Source organism: Pelophylax lessonae, assembly GCF_965119305.1.
Source record: "Pelophylax lessonae genome assembly, chromosome: 7".
In the NCBI taxonomy this organism is placed as follows: domain Eukaryota; kingdom Metazoa; phylum Chordata; class Amphibia; order Anura; family Ranidae; genus Pelophylax; species Pelophylax lessonae.
Genome location: NC_138774.1, coordinates 277,381,780 through 277,396,331, shown reverse-complemented (window position 1 = coordinate 277,396,331; position 14,552 = coordinate 277,381,780). Strand labels below are relative to the sequence as shown.

The window sequence follows — 14,552 nt, the reverse complement described above, 5'->3', positions numbered from 1 at the left end:
TGAGACCTTTTTTTATGGTATAAAAATATTTTTTTTCAATGAAGTGTTTCTTGTTTGGATAAAATACTGGTTGGTCTTCTTTGAACACCCATTTGTTTGTTTTCTCCATCCTTGGTGTCCATAAACAGCTCATATGCACAATAAACAACGCAAAACCTTACTTTCCAAAAACTGTTTGCGCCCATGATGACACATCCATGTGATCCGATAAATATGACCAGATTTATCATTTATTCAGCATTGCACCACTGACTGAATCAATATGGAGTCACCCCTTACAGCTGCATATATTTTAAACTAAATATATTAAGTAATTCCAAGCCATGTTTTGTGCTTGACGCACAGTACTTATTTATTTTCTTCCTCCGAGACATACTTATTTATTTAATAATCTCCATAGCACACGTCTGGAATCTGAATTGTATTTTCGGTGCTTCCTGAAAACACGGTTTTAGCAGATGACTCATCTCACCAAGGAATCTTTAAGTCTTCAGCTAGCAGTTTGTGCTTTATTTTATTTCTTGATGTTTGAGTGGTGTTGGTGACATTGTGATGGTATGATGTCATTGCTCTTACTGGTGGGGATGAGTGATGTAATGATGTAAGTGTTGCTTTGTATGGCTTTCCAGTCTTTTACGAGTATTGCGGAAGTGGGTGAGACCACCACCGGGCTGAAGCCTGATACGAAATGATGGCTTGTCTGGTATATCATTTGCCCAGGAGGTTCGATCATATCAAAGCTTGGCTTTTAAGTGCTTCAAACGCCTGTCATCTTTGACAACCCTTGAGATCTATTTTCATTCATTTTTTTACCTTGTTTCAAAGACCTGTTCCCAGGGCCAGTGCATAATGGATGCAATAAATCGGGCATGAAGAACTCAAATGAAGTGGAATGGCGACTACAAATAAGCAAAGTGCTGATCTGTCGGCAGGTTCTAATGTTGCTTAGAAGTCGATGTAAATGCTTTTATAGATAATTCATAAATAGATTGATATATATTGTGAAATCGGTTTGAACTTTAGAAAAAGTTGCAAAAATGTTGGAATCGGCGCTACCACTTTAAATCGTGCATGTGCAAATTAGAAAAGTGCATATAGTGCTAAAAGTGCACACAATAAGATATAATATAAAATGAAATATAAAATAATATAATATAAAGTGCTACGTGCTATTTATGGGCTGTGCTTAGTGTGCCATACTATAAACATCATATGTTGTACATATAAAGTGCCGAGTGCTGATAATGCCAAAAACCACGTGTAGTGATTAAAGAACCAAATAAACAAGCAAAGTATGGCGTCGGTAGATGACCCACCAAAACACCGCTGCTTACCACACTCTTTCGGCCGATGCCTCGACACTTCTCGGTCACTAAAATAAAGGATAAGCCTCCATTGCGTAGCATATGTTGTGTCAACCGAATTAACGTAGCATCCATTCACAGTTAGGGAGTTCACTGTCAGCTTGAGAGGTGTTCGCCGGACCGCTTCCGCGTTCCACCGGCTCAAACCACCGTTCCCGGAAGTGACGTATTGACGTACACAAACCACGCCCTACGCGTTTCGTCATACGACGTCATCTGGATTGAACTTTAGATTAGCCATCGATTATCTTAAACGGTCTTTTCTTTGAATTTCGGGTGGGTCCCATTCAGATTTATTAACCATTATTTATTTATAGTGGTTGAAACCATTACTCCTCCTGTGGTTAATAGTTAATAAATCTTTAATTTAATTTTAATTTAATTATTTAATTTAATTTTAAATTTAATTAATTGAATTTAATTTAATTTTTAAGTTAATAAATAGTTATATTAACTTAAAAATTTAATTAAATTCAATTAATTTAAAATTAAATTAAATTAAATAATTAAATTAAAATTAAATTAAAGATTTATTAACTATTAACCACAGGAGGAGTAATGGTTTCAACCACTATGGGGTTTTGATATACCATTTCCTTGGTTTGGCTATTATTCAATTTTAGATTTAAGATACTTTATTTTAAATGTTTTAGTTCTGTAAACATTGTGCATTATTTATTCATGAATCCAAATTCTTAAGTGAATGACTAACAAGATTAAACTCAATAATTGTGTGGCAATACATGAGTCAATCAGATAGACAGGTTAAATTCCCTTACACAAAATGGCTAAATCCATTGCGGCTATCTGAAGTTCAAATCGAGGCTTGGTTTTTGTTAGATTACCATATAACGCAGTGAGTCAGTGCGCCACCCGTGCCCCTAGGGTAACGTCATTTGTGACGAAACACATTGGGAGGCAACTTGCTGACGTCGCCGTGTGCAAGGACAGGCTATTGCTTTGATTCTATTCCTTCTTTTTTTTTTTTTTTAGCAGTCTTCAGTCTTCCTTGGCCCCTTATTGCAGCAAATGCTGAGGCTCAAACATTTGGCACTTTTCCACTGCAAGTACCGGCTTGGCTCCCCTCGGCACTGCTTGGCCCAGCTCGGCTCAGTTTGCTTTTCCACTGCGTGGTACGAGTCGGCACCTTTCAGCACTGTATAGGCTCTACTCTGCACGGTTTGCTTTTCCACTAAAGTAGTAAGTGGGTGGGATTACAACGATTATCTGACCAATCAGTGGCTAGTAGTGACAAACAATGAAGGCTGCATGCAAAGGATTGTGGGATATGGGAACCCCAACCGAGGTGGTACTGTTTTGGCGAGCCGTACTGAGCCGTACCATGTAGTGGAAAAGCGCCTCGTACCAAACCGTACCGAACCGTTCGAACACGTACCATGCAGTACCATGCAGTGGAAAAGCGCCAAACCGAGCCGTACCATGCAGTGGAAAAGCACCTATTGATGACTTGTCTTCTTCTATGGGTAGTAGCCCTCAGGAGTACTGGGACCCCCTCTGACGAGGAAAGAACAATCTGCTCAGGGAACCTGCACATTTATCAGCCACCTCCTGGATGCCCCTTTCCAGGGATTGGCCAGGTTATGATAAATATTCAGCTGAGCAATTGAATCTGCCTCCCTATGCTCTGGAAGCTTCTTCCAGAGGCAGGGGGAGGCAATAAAACTCTCAGCCTAGGAATCCTGAGCAGCTCAAACAATCAACGACTACTTCACTTACTACAGTGGAGCAAAACTACCTAACAGCCTAAGGGTCCTTTTACATGGGCGGTCCGCTTCAACGGGGGATCGCTGGCGGATGACAGGTCCGTCTTCACTCACTGTGCTGAGTCCTGCTCTCCCCTATGGGGGAGATTGAGTAAAAATGAATCCGCTCTTATCCGATCCTCCAGACAGATGGAAAATAGGGTCACCATCCGTCTGGATTTGGCAGACAGGATCGGATTGGATAGCAGTGGGTGTCAGCGGGCATGTCACCGTTGACATCCGCCGCTCCATAAGGGTAAATGGAGGGTCCAATCAGGTCCGCCTAAAAAACTGACAGACGGACCTGATTGGAATGCCCATATGAAAGGGGCCTAACTGGAAACAACCACTCCACTCACTACAGTTCAGCAAATAACTAACCGCCTAACTGGGAGGGCACTACATGAAGATAATTTGACAATCAATTTATACTGATGATTCTCAGACAAGCATTTACAAGCTAAAATTAAACAACGCACATGTGTTTAGGGTCTAAAAAAATGGACAGCAGCAGTTACCATATTTCTGTCATCACAGATTCACTTTAAATCGTAACTCCGCTTTTGTTGAGAAAAAACATTCCTCTCTGGGTGATCTCTGTACCTTTTTGTAATTCTGAAGAAATCATTGTTTGTTCCTCTGTGCTGAGTGGGTCAAATAGGAGTGGTTTTATTATTATCTTTCAGCTGCAGGGCTCTAATGAGGAAATCTGCTGGGCCTGCATCCCTTTAGACGTGTTCCTATTGGGAGTATCTCACCAAAAATGACATTTCTGTTGCAGGGGATGCCAGAAATTTGACTTGTATCTTAGGCAGACTTCTGGGAAAATTGGTGAGCCAATCACACAAGCAGGAAATTATGTTTCTGGGGGTGTGGTCAGTATACATTCTGTGTACAGAACACCTCCAGGTGGCCATATTGTATTGCATTTTCAGAAAATGATGGTGGCTGCAGACTGAAATGCAAAGGTCATGTTTAATAACAATCAATTACATTATTATTTGTGTCGCAATTGTATACGCGATATTGTTTTTTCTTTATTTGCTATTTTTTTTCCCCACGAAGGTGGAGTTACCCTTTAAATTTTCTGCTCTATGACATACTGTAGATCCACTGCCAGCTGCCACATAAAAATTAATAGGATGATCTGGTAGACCTGACAGAGTATAACATAAGGAGCATCTGCTAACGGCAATATCTCCATTTGCATTAAAATACTATGCTAGCAGGGAACAGTGCGCAGGGGAGGACTGGGCCAGGGGGCAGGGGGGCAATTGCCCCCTGGGCCGCTCTGATACCCCGTAAAAAAGCTGCACTGTTTCTGCCACAGACATGCCTAAATGATTCCTGGTGAAGAGAAGTAAAAAGTCCCCACCGCTGACCTACTGAGTGCGAGTTGAAGACAAGGACAGAGCGCAAGCCCCCCCTCCCTCAGCATGGATGGTGTAAACTGTGTCTGAGCAGAGGCCGGTTCCATGCCCCACTGGAGATTCTTTTGCCCCGGCCAGCCCCAACTAAGCTCCCCCTGCTGGCCAGGTCTGGAACTCAGATTAGGCCGATAAGTAGAGAGTATCTGGAGCAGGGCTTCTATAATGGGGGTCAGGAGGATGATTGGGAGAGTGGAAGGGGGGGGGGGTGAGGGAAAGTGGAAGGGGGGCCAAGTAGCTGCACCATGGGCCTCTGGTTTGTACTTGCCCCCTGGGCTGAAAGTTGCCAGTCTGCCCCTGACAGTGCGGCATCAATAACCTATTGCCGACCAACCGCCGCCTTTTTACTGCGCCAGTGTGGCTCTCCTGCATGAACCAATGTAAACCTACGTCGGTCGCGCGCCTGCAGCACTCCTGCCCCCACTCAGCAGCGGAGAAGCCGATGCACGGGTCAGGTGGCTCCGATTGCAGCCTGATACACGCAATCGTTCCTCACTGAGAGAGAAGAACAGTCAGCTGTTGTAAACACAGCTGACCGTTCTTCTCCCTGGAATGATCGCAGAGATCCTATATAGAAGGATCACAGGTCTCTATGGTCATTCCACAAGCCCATCCCCCCCACAGTTAGAAACACACCCCTAGGCTCACATTTAACCCCTTGATCACCCACAGTGTTAACCCCTTCCCTGCCAGTGTCATTATTACAGCAACAGTGCATATTTTTAGCACTGATTACTGTAGTAATGTCATTGGTCCCCCCCCCCCCCAAAAGTGTCAAAAATGTCAGTTAGGGGTCCTATCTGCCCGCTACAATGTTGCAGTCCCGCTAAAAATCGCAGATCGCCGCCATTACTAGTAAAAAAAAAAAATGACAAATCTTTTCCGTAGTGAGTAGACGCGATAACTTTTGCGCAAACCAATCAAAATACGCTTATTGCGATTTTTTTTTTACCAAAAATATGTAGCAGAAAACAAATTGGCCTAAAATGTTAAAAAATTTTGATTTTTTTTTTTGAGAATTTCATATAAATAAAATGTGAAAAATATTGTTATTTTTTTCAAAATTGTCGCTCTTTTTTTTGTTTATAGCGCAAAAAAAAAAATCACACAGGTGATCAAATACCACCAAAAGAAAGCTCTGTTTGTGGGGAAAAAAAGGGACATTCATTTTGTTTGGGTACAGCGTCGCGCGACCGCGCAATTGTCCGTTAAAGTCACGCAGTGCCGAATCGCAAAATAGGCCCTGGTCTTTGAGCAGCCAAGTCTTCCAGGGCTAAAGTGGTTAAGGGGGGAAATCTTCCGGTCCAGAAGTGGTTAATGTAAGCTATTTTTGCAGTTTTTTTTACACCCTGTATGACATCTACAGCTATGGAAGGCATTTCTACAGCATACAAACTATACGATTGTTAATAAGTATCAGAGCAGAATACAAGCAGTCATGAGAATGGTAATAGAACAAAGAATGTTTCTTATTTAAAACATTGTGTGTACAAGCTCGTCCATACGGATGAACTGGAAACAATAAACAAAGTTACATCTTGCGGCGTCATTCGATAACTGGTTGCAGATCCATTAGGCAGCTGTAATGTGTTTAAACAGTAATGATATTCAGGAAGTTTTATCACTTGGAAACTCTTGGCACATCAATGGAAGCACATTTCTCTAACTGCTGCTTTTGTTAACCCAATAATAATTAAAAAAAAAAAAAACCCCAAACCTTTAACCACTTGCTTATTGGACACTTAAAGCGGAGTTCTGGCCTCAAAATCGAAAAAAATCGATTGCGATAACTCCTGGGAGCTGAACGTCATCGCTCCCAGGAGTCAATGCACCTGCACCGGCCCCGCTCGTCACTTCCCGTGCAGACGCGGCATTCCCTGCTAAACAGCTTCTGGGCATGCCCAGAAGCTGTGCAGGGATGCCGCCCCTGCATCGGGAGTGACGAGCGGGGCCGGTACAGGGCATTCTGGGACTCTGACGTCACTGAAGAGGCCACAGAAGAGGACGCGCTGGCTTCAGTTGCCCACACCTGAGATGGCAGAGCTGGAGAAGACATTTTCAATGTAAGTATTTCTTCTAAAAGGTAAGTGCGACCCGGGACAGATCAGAGGCTATCCATTGTGGAATGTACTAGCCCTGACTGTCCCGGGGGTATTTTTAGCTAAAATTCACCCCCGAGGCCGGAAATCCGCTTTAAACGCCCTTCCTGCCCAGGCCAATTTTCAGCTTTCAGCACTGTCACACTTTGAATGACAATTGCGCAGTCATGCAACGGTGTTTTCAAACACACAGAGCTTTCTTTTGGTGGTATTATTTCACCACTGGGATTTTTATTTTTTGCTGAATAAACAAAAAAAAAAAAAAGACCGAAAATTTTGAAAAAAAAATAAAGTTTTTATAGTTTGATATAAAATTTTGCAAACAGGTAAGTTTTCACCTTCATTGAGGTGCGCTGATGAAGTGGCACTGATAAGGTGGCACTGGTGGGCACTAATAAGGTGACACTGGTGGGTGGCACTGAAGGGTACTGACAGGTGGTACTAATAGGTGGCACTCATGGGCACTGAAATAAAGTTTTTATAGTTTGATGTAAAATTTTGCAAACAGGTAATTTTTCACCTTCATTGATGTGCGCTGATAAAGCGGCACTGATAGGCACAGATAGGCTGCACTGATAGGCACTGATATGGTGGCACTGGTGGGCACTAATAAGGTGGCACTGGTGGGTGGCACTGAAGGGTACTGACAGGTGGCACTCATGGGCACTCATAGGTGGCACTAATAGGGGACACTCAGGGGCACTGATAGGCACTGGTAGTTGACACTGATAAGAAGCACTGATGAAGGGGCACTGATTGGCACTGGTGGGCATTGATAGGTGGCACTGATGGATGGCACTGGTGGGCACACACCTGCAATGGTAGGTGGCACTGGCCTCCTAGTTTTGGAGGTAGAGTATTATTACCTTTTGGAGCAGGAGTTAGAGATATGCATGACATTGTTAGTACAAGCCTAGACTGAGGAACCCCCTATTTCTGGGGCTGATACAGCAGTTAATGCCCGAGTTTATATTCAGGAAGAGTTCCAATCACAGAAGGTACAGCAATATTAGTCTACAGCCGTGGCCAAAAGTTTTGAGACTGACACAAATATTTATTTTCACAAAGTCTGCTGCTTCAGAGGTTTTAGATCTTTTTGTCAGATGTTACTATGGTATACTGAAGTATAATAACAAGCATTTCATTAGTGTCAAAGGCTTTTTTTGACATTACATGAAGTTTATGCAAAGAGTCAATATTTGCGGTGTTGACCCTTCTTTTTCAAGACCTTTGAAATTCGCCCTGGCATGCTGGCAATCAACTTCTAGGCCACATCCTGACTAATAGCAGCCCATTCTTGCAAAATCAATGCTTGGCCTTTGTCAGAATTTGAGGGGATTTTTTTTGTTCGCCCGCCTCTTGAGGATTGACCACAAGTTCTCAATGGGATTAAAGTCTGGGCAGTTTCCTAGCCATAGACCAAACATTTTAATGTTTTGTTCCCCAAGCCAATTATCAATTTTGCCTTATGGCAAGGTGCCCCATCATACTAGAAAATGAATTGTTCCTCACCAAACTGTTCTTGGATGGTTGGGAGAAGTTGCTCTTGGAGGATGTTTTTGTACCATTCTTTATTCATGGCTGTGTTCTTAGGCAAAATTGTGAGTGAGCCCACTCTCTTGGCTGAGAAGCAACCCCACACATGAATGGTCTCAGGATGCTTTACTGTTGGCATGACACAAGACTGATGGTAGTGCTTACCTTTTCCTTTCCTGGACAAGGTTTTATCCGGATGCCCCAAACAATTGGAAAGGGGATTCATCAAAGAAAATGACTTTACCTTAGCAGTCCAATTTCTGTACCTTTTGCAGAATATCAGTCTGTCCCTGATGTTTTTCCTGGAGAGAAGTGGCTTCTTTGCTGCCCTTCATGACACCAGGCCATCCCCCAAAAGTCTTCTCTTCACTGTGCGTGCAGATGCACTCCCACCTGCCTGCTTCCATTCCTGAGCAAGCGCTGCACTGGAGGTGCCCCGATCCCACAGCTGAATCAACTGAAGGAGACGGTCCTGGTGCTTGCTGGACTTTCTTGGGCACCCTAAAGTCTTCTTCACTAATGCAGTGGAAATTGTTTTTTATGGGATTAAGTTCATTTTTATGGCAAAGAGGGACTTTCCAATTAATTGCAATTCACTGATCACTCTTCATAACATTCTGGAGTCATAAAAACTGAGGCAGCAGACTTTGTGAAAATGAATATTTGTGTCATTCTAAAAACTTTTGGCCACGGCTGTAGACCAGTATAATTGCACAATGGATAGCCTGGTTTGGTTTAGGGTCAGACTGACTTAAGGCGCTTTTCCACTGCATGGTACGGCTCGGTTTGGCACTTTTCCACTGCATGGTGCGGCTCGGTTTGGCACTTTTCCACTGCATGGTGCGGCTCGGTTTGGCGCTTTTCCACTGCATGGTACGGCTTGGTTTGGCACTTTTCCACTGCATGGTACGGCTCGGTTTGCCACTTTTCCACTGCATGGTACGGCTCGGTTTGGCACTTTTCCACTGCATGGTACGGCTCGGTTTGACGCTTTTCCACTGCATGGTACCGCATGGTACGTGTTAGAACAGTTCAGTACGGTTTGGTACAGCGGCGATTTTCCACTACATGGTACGGCTCGGTACGGCTCGCTTTAACAGTACCACCTCGGTTGGGGTTCCAAGCGGGCCATACCTATACCATATCCCACAATCCTTTGCATGCAGCCTTAATTGTTTGTCACTACTAGCCACTGATTGGTCAGAGAATCGTTGTAATCCCACCCACTTACTACTTTAGTGGAAAAGCAAACCAAGCCGAGTAGAGCCTATACAGTGCTGAAACGTGCCGACTCATACCACGCAACGGAAAAGCAAACTGAGCCGAGCTGGGCCAAGCAGTGCCGAGTGGAGCCGAGCCGTTACTTGCAGTAGAAAAGTGCCATAAGTGCCATACCCATCTCCAGTGAAAAGTGCCATAAGTGCCAGGAAAAAAAGTGCCATAAGTGCCAGGGAAAGTGCCATAAGTGCCATACCCATCTCCAGTGGGTAGCCAGACTAGCCAGAATCCCTAGCTATTGAGGTTGATAGTGTTTCAAGCTATGAATATCCAGTAAAGGAGGGATTCTTTTTAATTTCTTCTTTTTGGTGGCCATTTCTACAAAATTCATTGTTTATGCCTTCTGCCGATCATTAAATAATCCTCCCTTGAAGTAAATACATACACACAGTCTATACAATTTATATAATTTGAATAAAGGTTACATTTTAATACCAGTGGCCTCAGTGCGTGGGTCTACGAACCCTCAAAGAATTTACTTTTTCTGCGAAAAAGGAATTATTTTCACCCCAGCTGGAAGTTGTAGTTTAATGACAGGGAAGTGCAGGTTACCCTTTTCACCTACACCAATATTATAACGGAGTTAAAAGCACCGTGGGAAAAATAGACACGGCCTTACAGAAAATCGGTCCTCTTTGGTAAACTTAATTATGTTGTTAAAATAGTTTCTTTTTTTTTGAAGATGAACTGAAGAGGAATAATGAGTATGAGTGCTCTCTTCCTCCTACCCAGCTTCAAAGGTTAACCATTTCCCCGCCGCTTGAGAAACTGGCAGACTAAATATTACAATGTAATCCGGTGCCCAGTCATTTTGCCGTCAAAGGGTGTGACGGACACAGGCCCCCGAGGCGAAGTGTGTTTTCATTTCCCCTAATTATTTTCAAAGAGGTCTGATGTCAAAATGTGTAGCCTGTCTGAAGAGCTCCCAGAGGCCTAAATTCCAATGACTGGCAAGCATTAGGATCACTAACACATTAAGATGCGGTCAGGATGTTTGGTCTTGTTCAGTCAAATGTGCTGACGTCATGTCAAAGGTTCCAATAACATGATCAAGACAGGCCAGGAACATTCGATTTCGATGGCCTGGATGGAATATCCTACTGGCAAAGATGGCAAGGGCTATGAACTTACTTCGTTATCTAACCCTGAGGCTACATTCACAATTATGCTTGCACGACACCACATTGATGGGCATGCTCATACAATTTGACACAGGTTGATCACACACATTGTCCCTGCTTTTTGGGGGACATCCTATTCATTTCTAATGGGCCTTGATATGTCAACGCAGTGAACTACACATCTGACATTCCAACAGGCCACAACACAGCGATACATAGTTACATAGTTAGTCAGGTTGAAAAAAGACACAAGTCCATCTGGCTCAACCAATAAAAAAAAAAAACAGTAATGAAAACCCAACCATACAATCCCATATACACAATCCTACACCCGCAGTTGATCCAGAGGAAGGCGAAAAAAAACGCCAGCAAAGCATGATCCAATTTGCTACAGCAGGGGGAAAAAAATTCCTTCCTGATCCCACGAGAGGCAATCAGATATTCCCTGGATCAACTTTACCTATAAATATTAGTACCCATTTATATTATGTACACCTAGGAAAGAATCCAGGCCTTTTTTTTAAAAGCAATCTAGTGAGCTGGCCGGAACCACCTCTGGAGGGAGTCTATTTCACATTTTCACAGCTCTTACGGTGAAGAAACCTTTCTGTATTTGGAAATATATATATATATATATATATACTTATAGTATATATAAATACTTACACACAAGTTGTTTAATGCTGCGTTGGCCAAAAATTGGTTAGGGACATTATTTGGTCCACTGAGCCCCCATAAAGAGACCGTAGGAAAACAAAGGGCAGACACAATGCAACACATTTTGAGTAACAGGCATTGCATGGGTCCTAAAAGACCTAAAAGTATAAATCCAGCCAAAACATCTTCTTTTAGTTTCGGCTAGCATAGGGAAGGGTCAACCACTTCTGGACCGGAAGGTTTTACCCCCTTAATAACCAAGCCATTTTTTTTAGGATATGGCACTGCGTTATTTTAACTGACATTTGCTCGGTCATGCGACACTGTACCAAAATAAAATTTATGTCCTTTTTTCCAACAAATAGAGCTTCCTTTTGGTGGTATTTGATCACCTCTGCGTTTTTTATGTTTTGCGCTTTAAAAAAAAAAAAGAGCAACAATTTTGAAAAAAAAAAAAAACAATATTTTTTACTTTCAGCTATAAAACACAGCCAATAAAAAAAATTAAAAAAATCTAATTTTTTCATTAATTTAGGCCAATATGTATTCTGCTACATATTTTTGGTAAAAATAAATACCAATAAGTATATATTGATTGGTTTGCACAAAAGTTATAGAGTCTACAAACGGTGCAATGTTTTTATGGAGTTTTTATTTTTTACTAGTAATGGCGGCGATCAGCCTTTTTTAGTGGAACTGTGACATTGCGGCGGACAAATTGGACATCTGACACTTTTGAAACTTTTTGGGGACCAGTGACACTAATACAGTGATTAGTGCTAAAAAATTTGCACTTTTATCTGTATTAATGACATTGGCAGGGAAGGGGTTAATATCAGGGACAATTAAAGGGTTAAGTGTGTCCCTAGGGGTTGCTTGCTAACTGTGGGGGGGTTGCACTGATTCAGAGATTTGGGTTCCTGCTTAGCAGGAACACAAGTTCTCCTTCTTGTCCCCTTTCAGAACGGCCATTCTGCCTCTCCTGGGGATGATCGCGGGTGGCCGGCAGACATCAGGTCTGCCGGACCCGTTGATTGACATCCCCGCGAGTAAAGGGGATGAGATGCAAGATAACATTTTGGGGCCGAGACCCAAGAAACGCAAAGTTGTCAGGAGGTTTTCCCAGTCCACCCTATTAAATACTTTTCAGCATCGGTTGATAAAAGAAGGGTGGGTTGAGAGCAGCCCCAGACAAAGTGGATAAGCAACAGGGCACATAAGGAGTTGTCGCATGCTTCATGACTGGGTATAACTTATGTTTGGTCAGCTGTGATTCAATTGGGAATAAGAGTCATCAATCTAATGGCCATCACTTTTGCAAACAACATAATATCCATGTTGAGCAAGGTAATAGGATGGTAGCTGCTGCAGCAGGCAGGATCCTTACCAGGCTTGGGAATAACTGAAATGTGGGCAGTAAGTGATTCTGGGCAAAGACTAGTGTTTTTGGTAATGGAATTAGCATAGGCTGCTAAGTGGGGAAGTAAGGTATCTCCAAATGTTTTATAGTAAAGAACTGTGTAGCCATCTGGGCCAGGGGCTTTTCCTATAAGTGTTGTTTTCAGGGCAAAACTAAATTCTTCAACCGAGAAGTCAGTTTCTAATTTCCTAAAGAGTTTTCGGGGGAGCTTTGGGAGTTTGGCTTGTTTAAGATAATTAAAGCGGAGTTCCAGCCATTTCACTCACCTGTCCAGCAGTCCAGCGATGCGGCCGCCCGAAGCCTCGATCCTCTCCCTCGGCGCCGGCATCACTGCTGTGGGCACCCGGCTGTGACAGTTTGCGGCTTCACAGCCGGGTACCCACTGCGCATGCGCGAGTTGCGCTGCACGTCTTGATTGGCCGGCAATCTTCTGGGACCTCTGACATGTCCCAGAAGATTGCAGGGAGGGAGGGGGAGAGGAGAACTTCCGTTCAGGGCGCCGCGGCGCTCCGAGCGGAAGTGGGAGCGGGTACCTGTCAAAACTCCCCCCCCAAAAAAAAGACATGCCAAATGTGGCATGTCAGGGGGTTAGAATACATAAAGCGGAAGTTCCATTTTTGGGTGGAACTTCGGTTTAAGTAGGCATAGGTAAGGAGAAGTGAGGCTAGATCACCTTGAACATTGTAGAGTTGTGCATAAAAATCTGAAGACCTTAGCAATGTGGGAAGAAGTATGGGATAGTTCACCCAAGGGGGTTTTTATCTTAAGTATGAATGAGGCTGATTTCTTCGCTTGTAGGGAGCGGGCTAATCTACCAGATTTATCACCCCACTCATAAATTTTCTGAGAAACTAGGTGGAAGCATCTCTTGAGGTCTATATTTAGTAGAGTTTTAAGTTCCTCCCTCTTCTGTGTTAGGCTCTCCAGGTGGATTCTGTGTAAGGAAAATTTGTGTGTCCTCTCAAGAGCAGTAACCTGTTTTATAATATCTTTAATTTGTTGACCATGTTCTCTCTTTCTCTGTGCACCAAGTTCAATCCACTTCCCTTGCATTGTGGCTTTATGGGATTCTCTTAACAGAGAGGAGGTTGTGTCAAAAGAGGTATTGTCAGAAAAATATTGCTTCAAAGCAGAAGACAATAGAGTCCCATCAGTAGAGTTCGAGAGAAGGGAGTCATTTCGTTTCCAATTGTGAAATGAGAGCAGGTAGAGAAGGCAAAGCCAAGCTAATGGAAATGCATGGTCTGAGATGGATGCAGAACCAATTGAGGCCGAGTACAGGAGAGGGAGGTGATAATGGTAAATAAAAATATTATTGATTCTCGAGTAGGAGTTGTGGGTTTTGGAAAAGTATGAGTAGTCCTTAGTTTTGGGGTGGAGTGTTCGCCAAACATTAGTTGCATGTCCTGAAGTCGCTTCTTAATAAAGGACAAGCGTTTAAAGGGGATGGAGGAGTGTCCTTGTAAAGTGTCTAGGAGGGGGTCCAAAGGCATATTAATACCGCCTGCTAGTATAATGATACCCTTGGCAAAGTCTGCTAGTTTTGGTAATACCTTAGACATGAAGGAAGGTTGTTGGGGTAGTAAATATTATCAAATGTGCAATGGGTGTTGCCGATAGAACCTCTGAGAAAAAGAAAACGACCATAATCATCTGGTAACATCTCTTCAAGTTAAAAAGATATGCTTTTACTGAATCCAAGGCCACTCCCTTAGCTTTATTAGCTTTATTAGTGTCTGAGAGACTGTAATACCAGACCAGAAAAAAAGGAGAAGAAATGTTAACAGAAGCACGGTGTTTTAAATGTGTCTCCTGTAAGAAGGCAATAGAGCAATCAGATCTTTTGAGTTCTCTTAAAATCTGGTGACGTTTAGGGGAAAAGTTTAG

At 43.0% G+C, this 14,552-nt stretch overlaps 1 protein-coding gene across 1 annotated transcript in view; it reads right to left on the bottom strand.

Moving 5' to 3' along the window:
• HMCN2 (hemicentin 2) overlaps window positions 1-14,552 on the bottom strand; it is a 377,259-nt gene that overhangs the window by 236,084 nt on the left and 126,623 nt on the right. The gene's annotated exons all lie outside the window — the stretch shown is intronic.